Source organism: Fukomys damarensis, unplaced genomic scaffold, assembly GCF_012274545.1.
Source record: "Fukomys damarensis isolate Sample0158 unplaced genomic scaffold, DMR_v1.0_HiC HiC_scaffold_34, whole genome shotgun sequence".
Classification (NCBI taxonomy): Eukaryota; Metazoa; Chordata; class Mammalia; order Rodentia; family Bathyergidae; genus Fukomys; species Fukomys damarensis.
The window spans coordinates 15231466-15250990 of record NW_022900946.1 but is presented as its reverse complement, the minus strand read 5'-3'; the positions used below and the strand labels follow the sequence as shown (position 1 = coordinate 15250990).

Here is a 19525-nt window from a genome sequence, read left to right as displayed (position 1 = left end):
GCCTGGGCAATTTAGTGAGACTCTGTCTCACAATAAAAAATAAAAAGGGCTGGGGATGTAGTTCAGTAGTAGTGCACCCCTGTGTTCAGTCACCAGTACCACACACACATAAACACACAAATTTAATTTTATATATGTATATATAATTTTGTTTCTTTTCATTTTGTGAGACAGGGTGTCTCTATGGAGCCCAGGCAGGCCTTGACCTCACAGAAATCCTCCTGCCTCAGCCTCCTGAGTGCTGGGATTATAGGCATGCACCACCACACAAGATTTAAAAAAAATTATTGAGCCAAACAATATGATTGATTTTGAGACAGGGTCTCACTGTGCAGTTCAGGCTGACCTTGTGCTCACCATATAGCCTAGGCTGACCTAGAATTGACGATGATCCTCCTGCCTCAGCCTCTCGGATGTGCACCACCATACCCAGTGCAACATAAGTGACTTACATGGCCGGGTGTGGTGGCACATGCCTGTAATCCCAGTAACTCGGGAGGCTGAGGCAGGAGGATTGCTGTGAGTTCAAAACCAGCCTGGGCTACATCGTGAGTTCCAGGGCAGTCTTAACTACATAGTGAGACCCTGTCTCCAAAAAACAACAACAAAAAAAATTAATAATTTACAAATGTGTGTGGTTGTCTTTGTATAAGTACAAGAGGAGGCAAAGCTAACAAACAGTCAGTATTATGGGTACACAGTATTATGGGTACCGCTGGGATCTTTCAGGGGTGGGAAATGTTCCCTTGGTTGCCTACGTGATGGATGCGTACGGAGGTAAAGGGTCATCCAATAGTGCACCTCAGATCACTGTGCTTCTCATTATTCAAGCTTGTTATAAGGAGGTGTCTATAAATGCACTGTGCGCGCTGCATTAACAAACTCCAAACCATTGCCCTCGAGTAAACACAAGGTGCATCTTCTGCGAATCCCTGGCCTCCCTTTTGTCAGCTGCGTACAGTAGATAGAGCCGATTCTCTAACGCAGAGCGAACGCCCAGCGGCACTGGGACTCCCACCTGCATGAAGCTAATCTATTTCTGCGTTACGCACCCCCCGGCGCCTTTTTATCCTCAGGAACACAAGAGAGCCCTTAAGCTTGATGCTTGGTGGACGTTTTACATAGCGCAGCTGCCTGTAGAAAAAAGCAAAGACACAAAACTCAGACTCTAAATAAACTGCAACGAGGACCTTGTTTTTTTTTTAAAATAGTACTAGGTTCCCAGGGCCTTGACACTGAGCTGTACCCCCAGCACTTTTTAAAATGTTTCATTTTGAGGCAGGGTCTCCCTAAATTGCCCAGGCTGGACTCGAACTTGTGATTCTCCTGCCTCAGCTTTGCAGAATGCTGACATCACAAGTGTGCACCACTACACCTGGCTGAATTTTTAATTCCCATCCTGTATCTGGGGCCCTTTGCGGCTAGGCTGGAATCATGCTTGTACTGAGGGCCTCGCATTTTTCACTACTCCCAGTTTGTCAGCGGTGCAAGTACAGGTTTAGGGGTTACAAACAAAATTTAATGAGTAGGTAAATTCACAAATAATGAGCATCATTGTCTAACTCAATTTTAAAAGTTTTACCGGGTGTGGTGGTGCACGCCTATTATCCCAGCACTCGGGAGGCTGAGGCAGGAGGATCGCTGTGAGTTGGAGACCAGCCTGGGCTACATAGGGAGTTCCAGGTCAGTCTCAACTACGTAGACCCTGTTTCAAAAAAATTTTTAAAAACGTTTTAAGAAAATAGGAGCTGGGCGTGGTGGTGCAGGCCTATAATCCCAGCACTTGGGAGACTGAAGCAAGAGGACTGACTGAGTTCAAGACCAACCTGGGCTACATAGTGAGTTCAAGGCCAGCCTGAACAATATAGAGAGTGTCTGTCTCGGGGAAAAAAATAAAATAAAGAAAGAAATAAGGTGACTCTGAACATTTGAAAATTTGCTTTCTAACACATTTTCCGGAATAGACTTAATTGGTTTCCCACACGGTTCGTGTTGGTCTCTCTTTCTCCGTCATTTTCTTTTTGTTCCTCTTTTTTTGATTGAGTTTATTGGTACTTTTGAAGTATGCAGTCCAGCTCTCCTTCATTTTCTCCCGGCTGAGAGAGAAGCATTGGTTGAGTGCTTCCTTTATGCCCAGACATGGCCATGTGAAATAAATAACAGACGCCCCAGAAATTAAGGGCAAATTTGGCTGGGGCCTCAGCACCTGCGGAGCACGCGTGAGATCCTGGCTTCCACCACCGCCAAAGAAGAAACAGAAAAGTCTATTCGGGGAGGGGGCTCCTGTGCACAAGTGCTCGCAGGCCTTTTCTTAATTCCTGTTGGTTTTGTTTTGTGTTTGGCCTGGATGCTGAGATCCACCCTCCTCAGGCTCCCAGAATGCTGGGATCACAGGGCTGTGTCCCCAGGCCTGGCTTCAGTTTCCTAAGTAGAAAAAGCAGGGATGCTGGGCGAAAAGATAAGATCCTAAAGGCATCAAAAGGCACGGAAAGGAAAGGAACCTGGCTTCACACCTCCTGAATGACACTGGGATTTTTCTCTCTTGTGGTGCGGGCCACGCTCTGCCACGAAGCTGAACCCCCAGCCCTCTTTTTAAACAGCAAATTTGGGGGTTTCAAAATTCGCCCATGGCCTGCTCTCACTCACAACTCAAATAACCTCCGTTTCAGTCTCAGAGCAGCTTTCAGAAGAGGCCTCAGCGAAGGGCATAGGGGCTGTCCTTTCCTGAGGCTCTGGTTACCGCTGAGAGGCTCCTGCACTCACTCCTCAGAGGGCGAGGTGGCATCGCCTGGGATTTGTCCAGGCGGGTTTGAGGGTACATTTCAGGTTTCTACACGTCCACAGGGCGTCTGGGGATCTGGGAGTGTGTGCAGTTGGTGTGTGTAGGGGAGGCATTCGGGGATGACACCTTGGTTTCCACAGGGCCCTGGGAGGCAGACGCAGCCCGCAGAGGCACCTGGGCAACTTCTCCGAGGCTCGGCACGGCCGGCCGAGAGCTCTCTGCATCTTTGTCTCCCCTCTCTCTTCTTTCTTTGCTGAGGGTGAAACCCAGGGCCTCTCACAACCTAGGTGAAAGTTCTGTCACTGTCCAGCCCTAAAGTTCGACAGCATTTTGAAAAACACTGTTTTTCCCTCAGTCCTATACTAGGGATTGAACCTGGGGCCTTGTCACTGAGCTATATTCCTAACCCTTTCAAAATTCTTTTTCTTTTCCTTTTTCACATTTTAATCAGTGTATGGCAATAAATTGGCTTACACAATTGTGGAGCTGCGAGACACATCTGAAATCTACAGGAAGGGCAGACCAGAACCCTTGGAACAGAAACTGAACTGTGGTCTCCAGAACTAATTTCCTCAATTAAAATTCTACTTTAAAAATAGCGCGGGGCTGGGGATTTAACTCAGTCATGCTGCTGCCTGCCTTGCAAGCACAAGGTCCCAAGTTCGATCCCTGGTACCAAGAAAAAAAAAAAAAGAAAAGAAAAGAAAAGAAAAGAAAAAATGTGAATTTGGGAGGGCTATTTTATTAAAAAAAAACAAACACATAAATAAAATTCTACTTTTATTTTGAGGCAGGCTAAATGGACTAGGCTGGGGTTGAATTTGCAATCTTTCTGCATCAGACTTCCAGAGTGCTGGGATTACAGCAATGTGCCACCGTGCCCAGCCTGACAAACACTTCTATTCCAGGCATGGTAGGTGGCATAGACCTATACTCCTAGCTACTTGAGAGGCTGAGGCAGGAGGATCGCTTCAAGCCCTGGTATTCAAGGCCAGTCTGGGGAGTAAAACAAAACCCTGTCCCTAAAACAAGCAAAATAAACAAAACAAAAAAAACTGACTTCTAGAGTAGGTGGACAGTTTCTTACCAGGCATAACATTTACCTTACAAACAGCCACTCCACCCTAAGTATCTATCCCCCCAAAATGATATATTGGGTTCCACAGATTTGTACTCAAATGCTTACATCAATGTTGTTCGCTGTAGTTCACAGTGAAAGCAATGAGACACCCACCAGCTGAGGAATGGATATACCAAACACAAGCTCTTTTTTTTTTTTTTGGTTTTTTGAGACAGGGTCTCACTATGTCGTTGAGACTGACCTGGAACTCACTATGTAGCCCAGGCTGGTCTCGAGCTCACAGCGATCCTCCTGCCTCAGCCTCCCGAGTGTGGGGAGTACAGGCATGCGCCACTGCGCCCGGCAAAACACAATCTCTATAGAATTGTTAAATTTCTTTTTTTTAAAATTCAATTTTAATTTATTTTCTTCACTTTTAAATTTCTGATTTTATTTTTTTAAACAGGATCTTGCTAATTGCTGAATTGCCCAGGCTGGGCTCAAACTTGTGATCCTCTTGTCTCAGCCTCCCAGACTGCTGGGATCACAGGTGTGCACCATCACAGCCAGCCCATACAGTACAATATTATCCAGCTATAAAAAGGAATAAAGTGTTAACCTACTAAAGGGGGATAAACCTTGAAAACACTATATTTAGTGAAGGAAGCCAGATGCAAATGGCCAGATTATGATATGATTCCATCTCCACAAAACGTCCAGAAGTCGCAAACCCGGAGGTAGAAAGTTAATTAGTGTTTGTCTGAGGCTGGTGGAGGAAACACAAGTTACTCGAAACAGACTCAAGGGATCATTTTAGAATGACAGAGATCAATTTAGGGATAAATGCGGTGTGGTGGTACAGATCTCCCATCCCACCTACTCAGGAGTAAAAAAAGAGCTGGGGCCAGGCATGGTGGTGCACCCCTGTGATCCCAGCACTCGGGAGGCTGAGGCAGGAGGATCGCTGTGAGTTCGAGACCAGCCTGGGCTACATAGTGAGTTCCAGGTCAGTCTCAACTACAAAGTGAGACACTGTCTCAAAAAAACCCAAACACCCCGCCCACCAAAAAAGAGCTGGGCATGTAGCTCAGTGATACCTCACTGGCCTGGCAAGCTCAAGGTCCTGAGTTCTATCCCTGGTACCACCAAAAAAAAAAAAAGCTCGGGATGTAGTTTGAGAAAAGGCCTTGGTTTCAATGGGAAAAAAGGGTAAGTCATGAAGCTCAGTGGCAGAGTGCTTACTCAGCATGTATGAGGGCCTGGGTTCAATTCTTGATACCAACAAAAAAATTATACATATATATGATTGCACAAACATTAAAAAGTACTGAAGCTGGGTCAGGGATGTAGCTCGGTGGTGCTGCCCCTGCCTGGCAAGTGTGAGGTCCTCAGTTTGATTCCCGCTACCAAAAAAAAAAAAATTTTTTTTAAGTAGTGAAGCCGAGTGAGATAGTGCATGGCTATAATCTCGGCACTCAGGAGGCTGTGGCAGTGGGACCTAGCATTCAAGAACAGTTTAGGCTACGCAGCTAGTCCACATCTCAAAAAACAAAGTATGTCACGGAATTAATACTTAATAGTGGTTAATTTTTTTTTTCTTTTTTGTTGCTGGGGATTGAAACCAGGTCCTTGTGTGCTAGGCAAGTGCTCTGCCCCTGAACTATCCCCAGCCCTTTATTTATTTAGTTTTTAACTTTGAGACAGGACCTCACTAGGATGCCCAAACTAGCCTGAATGTCTGGCTTCATTTCTGTCTAAACCAAACCGTTTTCAGCTCTGTGCAGTCCACCAGCAAGGAATGATTTATTTACATTCTCTTGGCCTCAGGTCCGCCAGAGGAAAAAGACTTCACAGGAACGCGTCAGCGGGCGGAGGGAAGGAAAGAGGGGCAGATGAGGGGTGACAGGGGCGGGGTGCTCTTCGGGAGCTGGTGGCCAGGACGGAAGGTAACAGATCGTCAGCCCCGTGGCTTCTGTGGGTGCGGAATCCTGAGCTGTGGCAGGAGTGACGGTCCCCCCACCCCAGTTACTCTGGAAACCAGGCCAAGCAGCCGCACACCGGCAGGGAGCCCCATGTTCCAGGATGGCGCCCACAGATCCTGACGCTGTGCTACACACAGAAGGGTACCCAGGCCGTCCGCGCGCTCCACGCAGGATGATTTGTTTCACACTTGGGGCTCCAAGACAACCTGGTGATGGGCGCGCAGGCACCATGGGGTAGGCGGGGGTGTTTCACCCCTCCTCTCCGTCCCCTCCCCCGCCCTCTCTTTCAGACAAGGTCTTGCTATGTAGTTCCAGCTGTTCTTGAACTCAGTGGCGATCCGCCTGCCTCAGCCTCCCAAGTGCTGGAGACGCAGGCGAGTGCCACCGTGCCTGCTTCATTTTTTTTTAAAAAAGCACGATATTTATCGGTACACTTCAGGGCTTCATTTTTACCGAAGAGTAAAATGAGATCCAACAGCCCGGACAGGACCCGGTGGGACCTGGGGGTGGGGCTGGTGTGGGCCCCCTGCACCCTCTCCATCGGGGCGCTGCCCACGGAGGGTCCTGCACGCAGAGCCCAGGGGTGTGTGCGGAACGGACGCACGCTCGCGTGAGCTGGTGAGTGCGCTCCTGGCACACAGAAGGATCGCAGGGCGCGTGTGCGGAGCGGGTGAGAAGTCTGAGCCGACGGACGGCCGGACGGACAGACGGACCAGTGGTGATGGTCGGTCTGCTTGTTCTCCACCGACTGCGGTCCTGCCGGGCAGGGGTAAGGCTCCACGTGGCTTTGAAGGACACCGGAGGTGGAAACTATAATAACCAACAAAAGCCGAGCAGAAACTCCCCAAAGGGATGGGGACAAAATAATTTTAACAGTCTCTCTCTCTCTCTGTCCTGAGGCCACACTCCTTCCTGCCCACTGCGCGGGGCATGACTCCGGGCTCACCCTGTCTCCTCTGCTCCCTGTCCTTGAGCCCAGATGCGGCAGCCCTGAGAGGCCCGCGGGAGGAGGAGAAACTCTTCCGCCCACAGGGGAGGCGGTGGCCGCGAGCCGCCCCTGGCCCCTGGGCTCCTGGCACAGCCGCCCCTGCTCCCTGCCCCTGCGCGTGTCCCTGTCTCCCTCTCCCACCCTCCTCGGAGGACGCGACCTTTAGGCTGAGCAGTGAAGCCAGACAAAGAGGGCGGGAGGAACCGAGCTCCCAGAGAGGCTGGGGCGGGGCCGAGGTGCGGCCGGGTGTGCCGGAGAGGCCTTGGGGTCCAACTCGCGCCTGCAAAGGAAAGAAAAAGAAAGCCCTGGAGCACAGGCGGCCCCGGTTGCTTCCTAGGCGGGGAAAGACTGGGAGGCCCGGGTTCGCACCTAATCTCTTTGTGCTCAATACCCAGGTCACCCTTGCGTGCACCTTCCTCCAAGGATCCAGTGATCATCTTCTCTGCCAGGAAACCTGCAGAAGCTGATCTGGGGCTGTTCGGGCCGTTTCTGAACATCCCCGCCTCCCCCCTCCTCTTTCATGCCCCCCCTTGCATCCCATCTGCCGGGTGTGAGTGGGCTCCCCTCAACTTCTGAGTGACCGTTTATTGAGCACCTACTAGATACCAGGCCCTGTGCTGGGTGCTAGGGACACTGTGGAGAGAAGCTGCGAGTGTGAGCTGGCTTCACTCTGACCTTTTTCTTTGGTCCCTGTCCTCTGCTTCCCCGGCTGTTGCTTTGTTAGGAGGGTGACAGGCTGTGGAACATCCAAGTGGCCCTTTCCCAAGGGCACTTGACCAGCTGTTAAGCAGCCACCCAGTGCCTATCCAGTCCAGACCCCGGCAGGATGATTTGGATCCAACACCTGGGTCCTTTTCCCTCTGCCAGAGCAAGGAAAGTGAGCAGGAGCCAGAAGTGGTGCTGCACGCCTGTCACCCTGCACTCCGGAGGCTGGGGGAGGCAGGGGTGCGAGTTTGAAACTTACCAAACGAATGAGACCCTGTCTCAGGATTTAAGAAAATGAGGGGCCTGAGGTTGTAGCTCAGTGTGAGGACCTGAGCGGGGTTGGGGTTTAATATCTAGTACAAAAACAAAACCACCAAAAAAAAAATCCAAACAGGAACAACAAACGAAAACTAGGCAGCACCATCCCTGAGAAGGAAGGGGCAGCCACACCCTGTCCCCCTCCTGCCTGGCAACCAGTTGCTCTGGATGTCCCAAACCCGATAGTCATTTTCTCCTCCCTGCTGAGCTTCTAAGAGGGAGCAAGCCCTGGGAACCCTGGAGGATTATTATTTGTTTATTTATTTAGATAGGGTCTCGCTTTGTCCTTTAGGCTGGCTTTGAACTCACTATGTAGCTGAGGGTGGCCTTGAACTCAAGGTGACCCTCCTGCCTCAGCCTCCAGAGTGTTGGGATTTACAGGTGTGCACCGCTGTACCTGGCCTGCCCTGGGTGCAGATTCCTCACCCTTCCTGTGCAGTGTCCACCAGCCTCCCGGGCCCCACCCTGACCCAAAGTGACAAAGACAGTGGCTGGACACCCTTTGAGAAGCCCCAGGAACAGGGGGCTTCCCCCCACTTCCTCCATTTGATGGTCCCTTCCTAGCCCTTTGAAAAAAATTAATTTTATTCTCCCTTTTTATGATTTAAAAATTTTGAGACAGGGTCTCACTAAATCGAGCTGGGCTGGGCTCTAATTTGTAAATTTCTTGCCTCAGCCTCCCAGGGTGCTGAGATCACAAGGGTGTGCCACTATGCTAATTTTGAAATACAGGACCCATTCTGAGGCGGGTGTGGTGGTGCACGCCTATAATCCCAGCACTCAGGTTGAGTCAGGAGGATCTTGGAGAGTTCAAGGCCAATCTGAAATACAGAGTGAGGCTTTGTCTCAAAAAAGAAAAGAAAGGTGTGGTGGTATAGGCCTGCAATCTCAGCACTCAGGAAGCTGAGGCAGGAGGATCTCACAAGTTCAAGGCCAATTTGGGCTATATAGTGAGTTCAGGGCCAGCCTGAACTACAAAAAAAAAGAAAAACAAAAAACAACAATTAAAAAAGGGCTGGGGATTTAGCTCAGCAGTTCAGTGGCCTGCCTTGCAAGTGCAAGAACCTGAATTCTACCAAAAAAGAAAAACTAGAGTAAGGACTGTTACCCTAGTTTAGCTGGCAAGATCAATGTTAGCACAGAGAGGTTCTAAAAGGAAGGAAAAGGGAAGCAGAAGAATCAGAATGAGGGATGCATTGAGGCTGCCAGGCCTGGTGGTGCACACCTGTAATCCCAGCACTTGGGAGGCAGAGGCAGGAGGATTGCCATGAATTTGAGGCTAACCCAGGCTAGCTGGTGAGTTCAAGGCTAGCCTGAACTGCACAGTGAAACCCTGTCTCAAAAAATAAAACAAAAAGTATGAAATGTTAGCCAGGAGCTGAGGCATATGCCTGCAATCTTAGCTATTTGGGAGGCTGAGGCAGGAGGATTTCAAGTTTGCACCTACCTTGAGTAATTTAGAAAGGCCCTGTCTCAAAATAAAATAAACAGGGGTTGGAATATGGCCCAGTGTAGTAGAGCACTTGCCTAGCATGTGCAAGGCCCTGGACTGGATCCCTTTCACTGGGGAACAAAATAGAGTGAGTTCTTACCTATATCAAAGTCCCTTCTTTCCTCCTTGACAACCTACTGGTCCTGAGCTAGTTATTTCATCTCTCTGAGCCTCAGTCTTCACATCTATGCAACAGGGAGGCTCCAGTAGTGTCCTCACATGAGGGGAATTTACATATAAGGTGCTGTGAGTGGTGCCTGGCACACGGTGCTGCTCAGCCTATACTTGTGGTTGTCAGACATTGGGACCCTTCAGTTATTTAACACAAGTATTTAGTTAGGATTTTTTTCTGACTTTGTGTGTGCTAAGCAAGTCTCCCACCACAGAGATACATTCATTCCCCAGACCTGCATTCATCAGTTGTTTGTGTTTTTTTTGTTGTATTTTAAGACAGGGTCTCACTATGTAGCCCAGGTTGGCCTCAAACTCATGGCCTTCCTCCTGCCTCAGCCTCCCAAGAGCTAGGATTACAAATGTGCCCCACCATGCCTGGCTAGTTTTTTTTTTTTTTTCCTTCAGTTATTAACAACATTTGAATTGACTTTTTTAAAGACAGGGTCTCATTTTCAGTTCAGGCTGGCCCTGAATCCATTATGTAGCTCAGGCTGCCCTTGAACTAAAGGGGCAATCATCCTGCCTCTGCCTCCGGAGTGCTGGGATTATAGGCCTGCGCCACCGTGCCAGGCTTGGGTTTGACTACCTTAAGAAAAACAAACAACAGAAACAAAGACATTTGAGGGAGGTGTGAAGGTAGATCAGAGAAGCCGGAAAAACCTGAACAACTCAAGACCTCAGCGAGAGACTAGAGCAGCCACGTAGGTCTGGAAAGTGGGGTTTAACAAACTTCAGGCACCCTGCAGTCAAGCAGGCCACAAATTCAGCTTGCAAGGTGAGTCCAGCTCCAGCACATCCTTACCTTTTGTTCCTTGATCGACAATGCCTTCCCGGCTGCGAGTAACTGGGAAGACTTTTCTGTGTTTGCTTCTCTTTGGCAAACCTAGCACTTGCCCGTGCTAGGCAAGTGCTTATCCCTACATCCCAACCCTAAGAGTAGATCCTGGAAGTAAATTGAGAGGCCGCAGTCGGAGGATGAGTGCAGATAATATTCCATTCTAGGTTGTATCTGTTTTCCCTTTGCTATCATGTGATCTCTGCCACCCACGACTTAACGGAAGGGCGGGTTCATCTGACTTCCGGTTCGGGGGATTCGGTCCATGGTCGGCGGCTCCAAGGCAGGAACCTCATGGCGGAAGGGCGTGGTTGAGAAAAGCTGCTCAGGTCAGCATAGCTGGGAAGCAGAGCAGGAGAACCGTGCCAGGAAGGAAGGGGTGAGGGACCAGATGCAGTGTCCTCGGCCGCACCTCTGTGACCCAGCCAGACGCACCCATCCGTGTGTCTCCCAAGCAGCCACGTTGACATGATGACGCTCGGGCATCACGTGGGTACAGCTAACCCATCCAACAACAGGGCACGGATGAGAGTATGAGTCCTCTCTGCCCTCACACACAGCAGGAAAGCGGCCCTGGGCCGACGAGCCGCTGGCTTCACCCCAGGTTCCTCCTTGCTACATCCCCTACCAGGCAACAGAGACAGAGACTGAGACATTCTATGTCTAGGACCAAGCTCTGGAGCTGCGAGCCGCAGTCCTCGGAGGGCTTTAGGGAGAGGAAGAAATCAGGCTGATGAGAGAAAGAATAATATCCGACTTGCAGAGAGAAACAGCCAGGAGCCTCTGGAAATGCAAACCTTGGCCAGTGCTTCCCCTTCTGGGCCCTCCTGAGGCTTTGGGTTTTGCTGAGATGCTGCGTCCTTATCGCCCACCCTCCCTCCTGCTGAGCGATGCAACCCTGCTCAGAACGTGTGGCCTTTGGTCACGGCCTCCACTGTCCTGGGTTAACAGGGAGAGGTTCAGCAAAGCCCCTGGGAGGTAGGATTCGGGTTATACCCGGTCGGCAGAGGGGGCTGCGGGGGGTGGTGCCAGGTGTCCCCGGAGGAGCGCTGAAAGCGACGTCTGGTTCTCTGCAGCTGAGGGATGAGAATATACCCACCTCCACTCCCGGAGCTGCAGCTATTCTAGGAACGCAGCTCTGGCAGCACTGAGCAGCTCCTACGAGGAGCCGGCTCTGTGGGTGTATGAAAAGAAACCCCTCTGGTGCACCCTAAAAGTGTCCTACTAGACAGTTGGACTCCAACAGTGAAGCCGTATCTGGTGTTGTGACCAGTGTGGCGGCGGATGCTCTTTCTCCACAGAATGCCAGGGAGCGAAGGGGCAGGGTTATTGTATATCAGGCCGCCGGTTTCTTAACACTGATGGATAGCTGTGCGAGTTCTGCGTAACCTCGTGTCCTTTCTCAGGGTCACAGCACCCTCAGCGATGACAGGGGCGAGATGGGGTGAATACTTGCAGGCCCTCTCGGTGACAGCCAGCGAAAGCTGTCAGTACACCTCCCCTCTCAAATCCTCCTGGGAGAACTTCCGGTGGTCGGGGGTTGGACTTCCCTTCTCTCCAGAGCAGCCCATGGCCCTCGTCACGGGATTGGCTCATGAGAAAGGCATGTGACCTGAGCTGGGCCAATCAGAGTCGGAAACTTCTTGGTCTAAGGGGGCAGAGGAACTGGGAGCCGGAAGCCCCTGGGAGCCATTGCATCTGCTACGTGGAGAGGCCATCTGTGTACAATAAAGCCAGCTCAGAGGAAAGAAAAAGAGAAGAAAAGAGGGAAGGAGAGAGTGAGGGAGAGAAGAAGAGGAGTAAAAAGGAAAGGGGAGAGAGACAGAGAGAGAGAGAGAGAGAGAGAAAGGCCGAAAGAAGCTTTTTTTTTTTTTTTTTTTTTTTTTTAGACAGGGCCTAGGTATGTGATTCAGGCTGGCCTCAAACTCACTGTGTAGCCCAGGCTGCTTTCGAACTTATGGCAATCCTCCTGCCTCAGCCTTCTCTGAGTGCTGGATAGCCTCTTATTCTTGAAGTTCCCTGTGGCTTCATCAATCAGTTATCATCAGGTTTAACTCTTAGGTCTTGGGTTTTCACTCTACTATGTTTTTGTGACTTCCAGTTTATATGATTCTAGAGAAAAAATTTAATTATAATTATAATCGTCCTAGATAAAAAGGAACGGGCTGGATTTGATCCCTGAATTGTAATTTGCTGACTCTTGATCTAATGCATCAAAAACAGACATATGCTAGGCACGGTGGCACATACCTGTAATCCCAGCACTCGGGAGGCTGAGACAAGAGGATTTCTGTGTTTGAGGTCAGACTGGGCTACACAGTGAGTTCTGTCGCGAGCCGCGACGTCAGGATCCTGCCAGCAGGTCCTAAACCTGAAAGGACGAGGACCGAGAGACGGGAGACACCTTTCTTCTCAGGTTCCTTGCCTGCTTGCTTGCTTTATTACAGAACCTCTTCCTTTTATACTCTCCAGCTGCATGGGAGCGAGGGCTGCATGGGAGCGAGGGAGCTAGGGCTGCACCGGAGCGAGGGTACCGCCCACACATTCCAGAGGGAAACAATAACAACCATTATGGGTTACATCTGCTACCAGCTGAACTCGCCCCGTGGCTATGGGCGAGAGCACATCCTTGCCAGCGAGGTGACTCAAAGTTCAATCATGGCTAGGCCTGTGTCAAGGCTTACCATGATGGCTCGCCATAGAGTTCAAGTCTAGCCTGAACCACACAAACAAAAAAGGATTTTGTTTTGTCTCCAAAACAAAACAAAAAGGATGAACATATAACTTATGTGACACCAGTGACAAGCAAACATCACTAAAGGCCCTTCCTTTGAGACAAGGCAGGGCATTGACGTTCTGTCTCCATCTGCAACCTCTCCACCCATCAGTCAGACCATTTGTTTTCCTTGATCGCTCTTTTTCCGGATGTTGTACCCATCAGAGTCAGCTCGAGCACTGTCTCTGGCAGCTCTGGCCTCTCTGTCCACTGGGTACCTGATGGCTGGCAAACGGTTAAGAGCAGCTACACACACGCACACGCGCAAATCAACCCCACAAGGGCTCTCTCTATTCCCTTTCCTGGAAACCAATTTAGCAGGTCACGCGCTCGATGCAGCTCCTACTAACAACACAGATAAGCTTAGTGAAGCACTGTGCTAAGTGCTTTGAAGTTGTTTTCTTATTTAATCTTGTTGATCACCCGCTTAGCATCTCCTCTGGACTCCCAGAAGTACAGCCAACTCCTGTACAGTGCCGCGTACCTGAGGAGGTCCAACCCCCAACCCCAGCTCTTGGGGCGGGCCCTGATTGGTTGAAATGTGAGGCTTCCATTTCTCAGCCTGTCATTGGTTCAGGCATCCAGATCTAAGCCAATCATCTTCAGGCATTCTTAAGGCATGGGGTCTCAGTGGAAGGAAAGTACAAGACTGAAATTGGACCAATTGCATTAAAAGAGAGGCATTGCCTTCCAGGATCGGGAAGGACTCGCTGTTATTCGGTGGATATAAACAGAAGGCAGGTGGACTGGATCGCCACCTCTCTTCCTCCCTTCCTTCCAGTATTAGAATTGAACCCAGGGTTTTTGCACTGAGCTACACCTGCAACCCTTTATACATTTTATTATTTTCTTTGGGGAGGGAATTGAACTCAGGACCTTACACTTGCCGGGCCATCGTGGCACCGCTCAGCTAAATCCCCGGGCCCCTATACATTTTTAAATCTTGAGATAAGGTCTCACTGAGTACAGTACCATAACTAAATTGCCCAGGCCTGGGCTGGGTCACAGTTGTTATCCTCCTGCCTCAGCCTCCCAGAGTACTGGGATCACAGGTACTGTGCATGCCATGATCAGCTTTGTTCCTTTTTTTAATGGTGCTGGAGCTACAACTCAGGGCCTCATGTAAGGTCAATCATTTCTTTCTTTTCTTGGTTTTTTGAGACAGGATCTCACTTTGTATTGCAGGCTGATCTTAAACTTACTATAGACCCCAGACTGGCCTTGAACTCCTGGCAATTTCCTGCTTCTGCCACCTCAGTGTTGGGATTACAGGCATGCACCACCATGCCTCGTTTAGGATCAGTCATTTCTGAAGGCTTTTCACTGTTAGGCTTTTCTTTCTTTCATTTCATTTTGTTTTGTTTTTTAAGACAGGGTCTCACTATGTCGTTGAGACTGACCTGGAACTCACTATGCAGCCCAGTCTGGTCTCAAACTCACAGCAATCCTCCTGCCTCAGCCTCCCGAGTGCTAGGATTACAGGCACACGCCACCATGCCCAGCTGTGTTAGGCTTCTCACTATGAGATAATGCACTTTCCTATGGTTAGAGTCTGTTCCCTACAGCCCAAAACACCTGGCCAATATATGTAGCTATTGACATCGTCTTACATTTGAAAAAAAAAGAATTCTAAGAAGTTATGCAATGTAATGAGTAAATGAGTGAGCAGGTTATTAAGTGCTAGAGCTGTGTTTTCACTTCCGTACTGGTGTGCTAATCACACTGATATGAGGATTAGCATGGAGATTCATGTTCCAGTACCCTAATTTCTGTGAGGCAACAAACAAAGCAATAGCAACAACAGTAGCTGCTGTATCTATACAATACATGTCAGGCACTGTTCAGAGTGACTCACCCACAGTAATTCTGGATTTTTTTTTTTTGAGGGAGACATTTCACTCTGTCTGTCTGGCCTTAAACTCATTTGGTAGCCTAGCCTGGCCTTGAACTTTCTTTCAGCAACCCTCCTGCCTCAGCCTCCCAAGTGCTGGCATTACAGGTGTGCACTACCATGCCCAGCTTTTTTATTTTATTGGTATGGGGGATCGAACTGGGGGGACTTTGTGCTTCTGTGGCAGGTGGCAGAACCAATGCTAAATCCCCAGCCCATTATTTTCATTTTATTTTATTCTTTTTCTTTTTGGTACAGGGGGTTGAACTCAGGTCCTTGTGCTTTCGAGGCAGGTGGTGGAACCAATGAGCTAAATCCCCAGCCCATTTTATGTTATTCTTATTTATTTATTTTTAGAGGAGGAAAATTTGTTGGGAAATAGAAATGAGGACTAGGAATAGCTCCTGAGAGACAGGAAGGGTACCATGTGGGTTGCCCATTTTATTTTATTTTCTCGGTAATGATAGGGATTGAACCCAGGGCCTTTATGCTAGGTAGGGTACTTAGCACTGAGCTACACTCCAAACCTGCCTTCACTCTTTGTTTTTTTGTTTTGCTTTTGTTTTGTGCTGGGGATCAAACTCAGGTCCTTGCACTTGCAAGGCAGGCAGCAGAGCCACTGAGTTAAATCCCCACCCTGTTTTTGTTTTTTGAAACAGTCTCACAATGCAGTTCAGGCTGGCCTTGAACTCACAGTGTAACCCAGCCTGGCTTTGAACTTGCAGGGATCCTTCTGCCTCAGCCTCGCAGAGTGCTGGGATTATAGGCGTGCTGACTGACTGACTGATCGAATGATTGGTTGAAACAAGGCCTCACTTTAAACAGTTACTGTTATCCCAACTGACAGATGAGGAAACAGGCCCAGGGGTGAAGCAACCGGTCCGGCACACAGCTAAAAAGATGCTCTTTCTTGTCCTGTCTGCTAAGTGACAAATGCATTTGAACACCAACTGCCATAGCCTCTGCGGCCCCCACAACTGGCCTAGGAGACCCCAGACACGGTGGCCATTATCTGTCCACATCGGCTTATTTCCAGGTTCAGTTTTCTCGATGGCTAACTTTTTCCAGTTTGCTTGTGTATCTGCACTGCCACCCACTTCCTTATGTTGTGACTTTAAACGGATCACATTCCTGGAACACTTGCCTCCCCTCTCTCTCCATCTAAGGCTCCTTAAACCCAGCTGGCAATAGGTTTAGGGCCTTGTTTCCTCTTGTACACCATCAGTTCAGAAGGTAAAGATGATTTGAATCCATAGCCAATGTTGAAAGGAAGCTGTCCACAGCCCAAGGCCCTGCTAAGGGCTTGACACCTACTCGTCAACGATCTCTGAGGCCAGCGCTACCCCTGCCATCTGTTCCTCAGGGAGAGGCATGGAGACAGTGAGGGATTTGCCCAGGATCACAGAGCAGAGGAAATAGAGCAGGGATTTGAACCTAGACTTTCTGATTCCTTGTGGCAGACTCCAGCCTTGCAGTTACCTGGGGAAGAAGAGAATTTCTATTGGTATTTAGACAGCTTTGAAAATATGAGTTACTCAGCACTCAGGAGGCTGAGGCAGGAAGATCACTGCAAGTCCAAGGCCAGCCTGAACTACATAGTGAGACGCCGCCTCAAAACAAACAAAATATGAGTCAGAGGCCAGTTCCCTACCGATCACTTCTGTTTGCTGAAGAGTCTAACAGAGAAGGACTTACATTTCTCAAACCTGCCTCTTCCCACCTTGACCTTTTGCACTTGCTGGTTTCCTCAATTTGAAATGCTGTTTGCAGCCTTTCCTGCCCCTGGGCCTGTGCTTAACTCTGAAGTCAACAGCCACACTGGGGCTACTGAGTCCTGGAAATGAGGTCCTGACTAAATGAAGAGGTACAGTAAGTGTCAAATGCAAATGGACTTAGCACAAACAAACAAAGAAAAAAGAAAAATCTCTCACCGATAATTTTTTTTTTTTTAATTGCAGTACCAGGGCTCTAACTCGGGACCTTGCACTTGCCAGGCAGGCATGACGCCACTGAGCTACATCCCTGGCCCCCACCAATAATGTTTATATGGTTGATAAGTTGAAATGGTGATACTTTGCACATCTTGTCCAATGTGGTCAAATCCCAGCTCCTCAGGAGGCTGAGGCAGGAGGATTGCAAGTTTAAGCCCAACGTGGGCAATTTGGCAAGACCCTGTCTCGAAATAAAGAATGCAAAGAGCTGGAGATTTAATTCAGTGATACAGTACTTGCCTAGAGTGTACAACATTCCAGGGCAGTCTCTAGGAATGAAAAGAATAGCTAATTAAGTCAAATGTATTGCTGGCATAATTTCCACTAGCTTATTCTTGCTTTGTAAATGTGGCTACTAGAATTGGGGGAGGGGGCAGTTACTAGGGATTAAACCCATGACCCTTGCACTGAGCTACCGCCTTTTCTCTTTTTTATTTTGAGACAGGGTCCTACTAAATTCCTAAGTTTCCCAGGTTGGGCTTGAACTTGCACTCTTTCTGCCTCAACCTCCTAGCACACTGGAATCACAGATGCGTACCACCACACCAGTTTAGAACATTACGTTTTGTTTTTTGAGACAGAGTCTTGCCACATAGTTTAGGCTGGCTGTGAACTCACTGTGTAGCCCAGGAAGGCCCAGCCCAGTTTAGAAAGATTTTAAATTACCTAAATGGGTTTATAGAAAAAGCAAAGTTACACCACCAGGCATGGTGACACAGGCCTGTAATCCCAGCGCTTGGCAGGCAGAAGCAGGAAGATCTCTTGAGCCTCAGATGGGGTGGGTTTTATTGTTGTTTTTTGCAGTACTAGGGATTGAGCCCAGGGCCTTTGCAGTGAGCTACATTTCCAGCAATTTATTTATTTTTTTAAATTTTGAGACAGGGTCTTGCAAAAATTGCCCAGGCCAGGAGTGAACTTGTGATCTTCCTGCCTCAGCCTCCCAGAGTGCTGAGATTACAGGACTACAACGTGCTTGGCCCAAATCCAAGAGTTTGAGGTCAAAAACCAGATGTGGTGGCGCATGCCTGCAATCCCAACATACAGGAGACTGGGGCAGGAGGATTGCTGTGAGTTTGAGGCCAGCTTGGGCCAGCCTGTAGCTATGGGCCCCATAGTGAGGCCCTGTTTAAAAAAGAAAAAGTAGAAGAAAGAAGACTTTAAGGCCAACAGTCACTTCTGCTCTGCTCCCCAGTACCCGTGGCAATCCATGCTGATTTTATTGGTTTCTATTTCTTGGGATACACCCCTTCCTTCACACAGAGGCCTTCAGAGGACAAGGACATGCTGGTGTCTATTCTGTCCCGCAACGCCACATGCACAAACAAGGCACCTGGGAAACAAGCGACTGTCCAGTGGATCAGTGTTTGTGACAACCAGATTATTTCCGGCAAAGCCAGCCTGCAGGAAATGAGGGAGGTGGACAGTGTTTTGGCCAGCAGGAAGTCAAAGTGTGAGTTTCCTAGGTGATTTACAAGCACAGGGGATGGGCTGCGGTGCCTCTAACGTCCCTTTAGTGCGGGACTGGAAGATGCTCTGGGAGAACTCACCCGGCCTTGTGCTTTTAGGGCCCTCAGACCCCTCGGGGATGTTCCCTGGTGCTAACCCACTAGGACCTAAGTGCTGCTGTCCGTTCATCTCTAGAAACGCTGTGAGCCTCCCTCCCAAGGCCTTGCGGGGCTATCACGCGTGTGGTCACAAAGGCCTCCTGACAAGCACCGGCTGTCCCAGAGCACAGAGCACAGAGCACGTGGTGTGGCACCCCAGAACCCTGGGCCCAAGTCCTGCCTCCCCCTCCTGCTATGCAATGGAGCCCTGGCAAGTTCCGGCCCTGCCTGGCCTCTAGTTCTTTGTCTGTAGAACGGGATAGAAGCTGAGTATCTCTAGCCGTGTCAGCCGTGGTCTGTGTGGGGGAGAATCACACCTGAGCTCAGCTGTGTCAGTTATTTTGAATATGCCTTTTGAATGTGACCCCACAGTCTTTTCTGCTCCCTGTGCCAGTCACAATCTGTCTTCTACCCACCCGCCGGCGACCCTGAGCGACAGGCCGGGCTCTTACTGGCTCGTTCTGGGGACACATTGCCAGCATCTCCGCTTCCAGTGAACATGTACGGGAGCCGTTCCTACACGTGCTGTGTGTGAGCCCTTAACCCTGGAGGAAGCATCCCGAGACCCAAATCATGGAGCTGAGCGAGACCAAGTCCACCGACCTCACCGACCGCCAGTGCTCGGCAACCGGGGAAGGGCTTTCTCTCTGCTGAGGTAGGATTGGATGAGTGGATTTGATTATTGGAAGGAAGTTGACCGTTTCAGGGTTCACATTTCAAGACTGAAGCGTAGAGTATACAAATGACCTTTCCTGCGGAGACAGGACATCGAGTCCATTTTGTGTTGCTACTATGAAGCCATTCCTATAAATCTAACTGATAATGACCCATGTTTGTATGTATTTGTTCCCAGTTGTGGGAGCAGGCATTAGAGGAGTTCTGTGCCTGGAATGGGGATTTTTTTTTTTTTTTTTTTTTTTTTTTGTT

At 49.4% G+C, this 19525-nt stretch overlaps 2 long non-coding RNA genes across 2 annotated transcripts; one reads left to right on the top strand and one right to left on the bottom strand.

Moving 5' to 3' along the window:
• Positions 1–638: 638 nt before the first annotated feature.
• Positions 639–10379, bottom strand: LOC117284139. The gene is made up of 3 exons (XR_004515238.1): positions 10304–10379; positions 6973–7092; positions 639–1134 (listed from the first exon to the last, which is right to left on the bottom strand). It is a non-coding gene; the product is annotated as an uncharacterized LOC117284139 (long non-coding RNA).
• An 883-nt stretch (positions 10380–11262) lies between these two features.
• Positions 11263–19207, top strand: LOC104876222. Its single transcript, XR_784287.1, has 3 exons — positions 11263–11314; positions 18255–18444; positions 18636–19207. It is a non-coding gene; the product is annotated as an uncharacterized LOC104876222 (long non-coding RNA).
• The last annotated feature ends 318 nt before the right edge of the window (positions 19208–19525 follow it).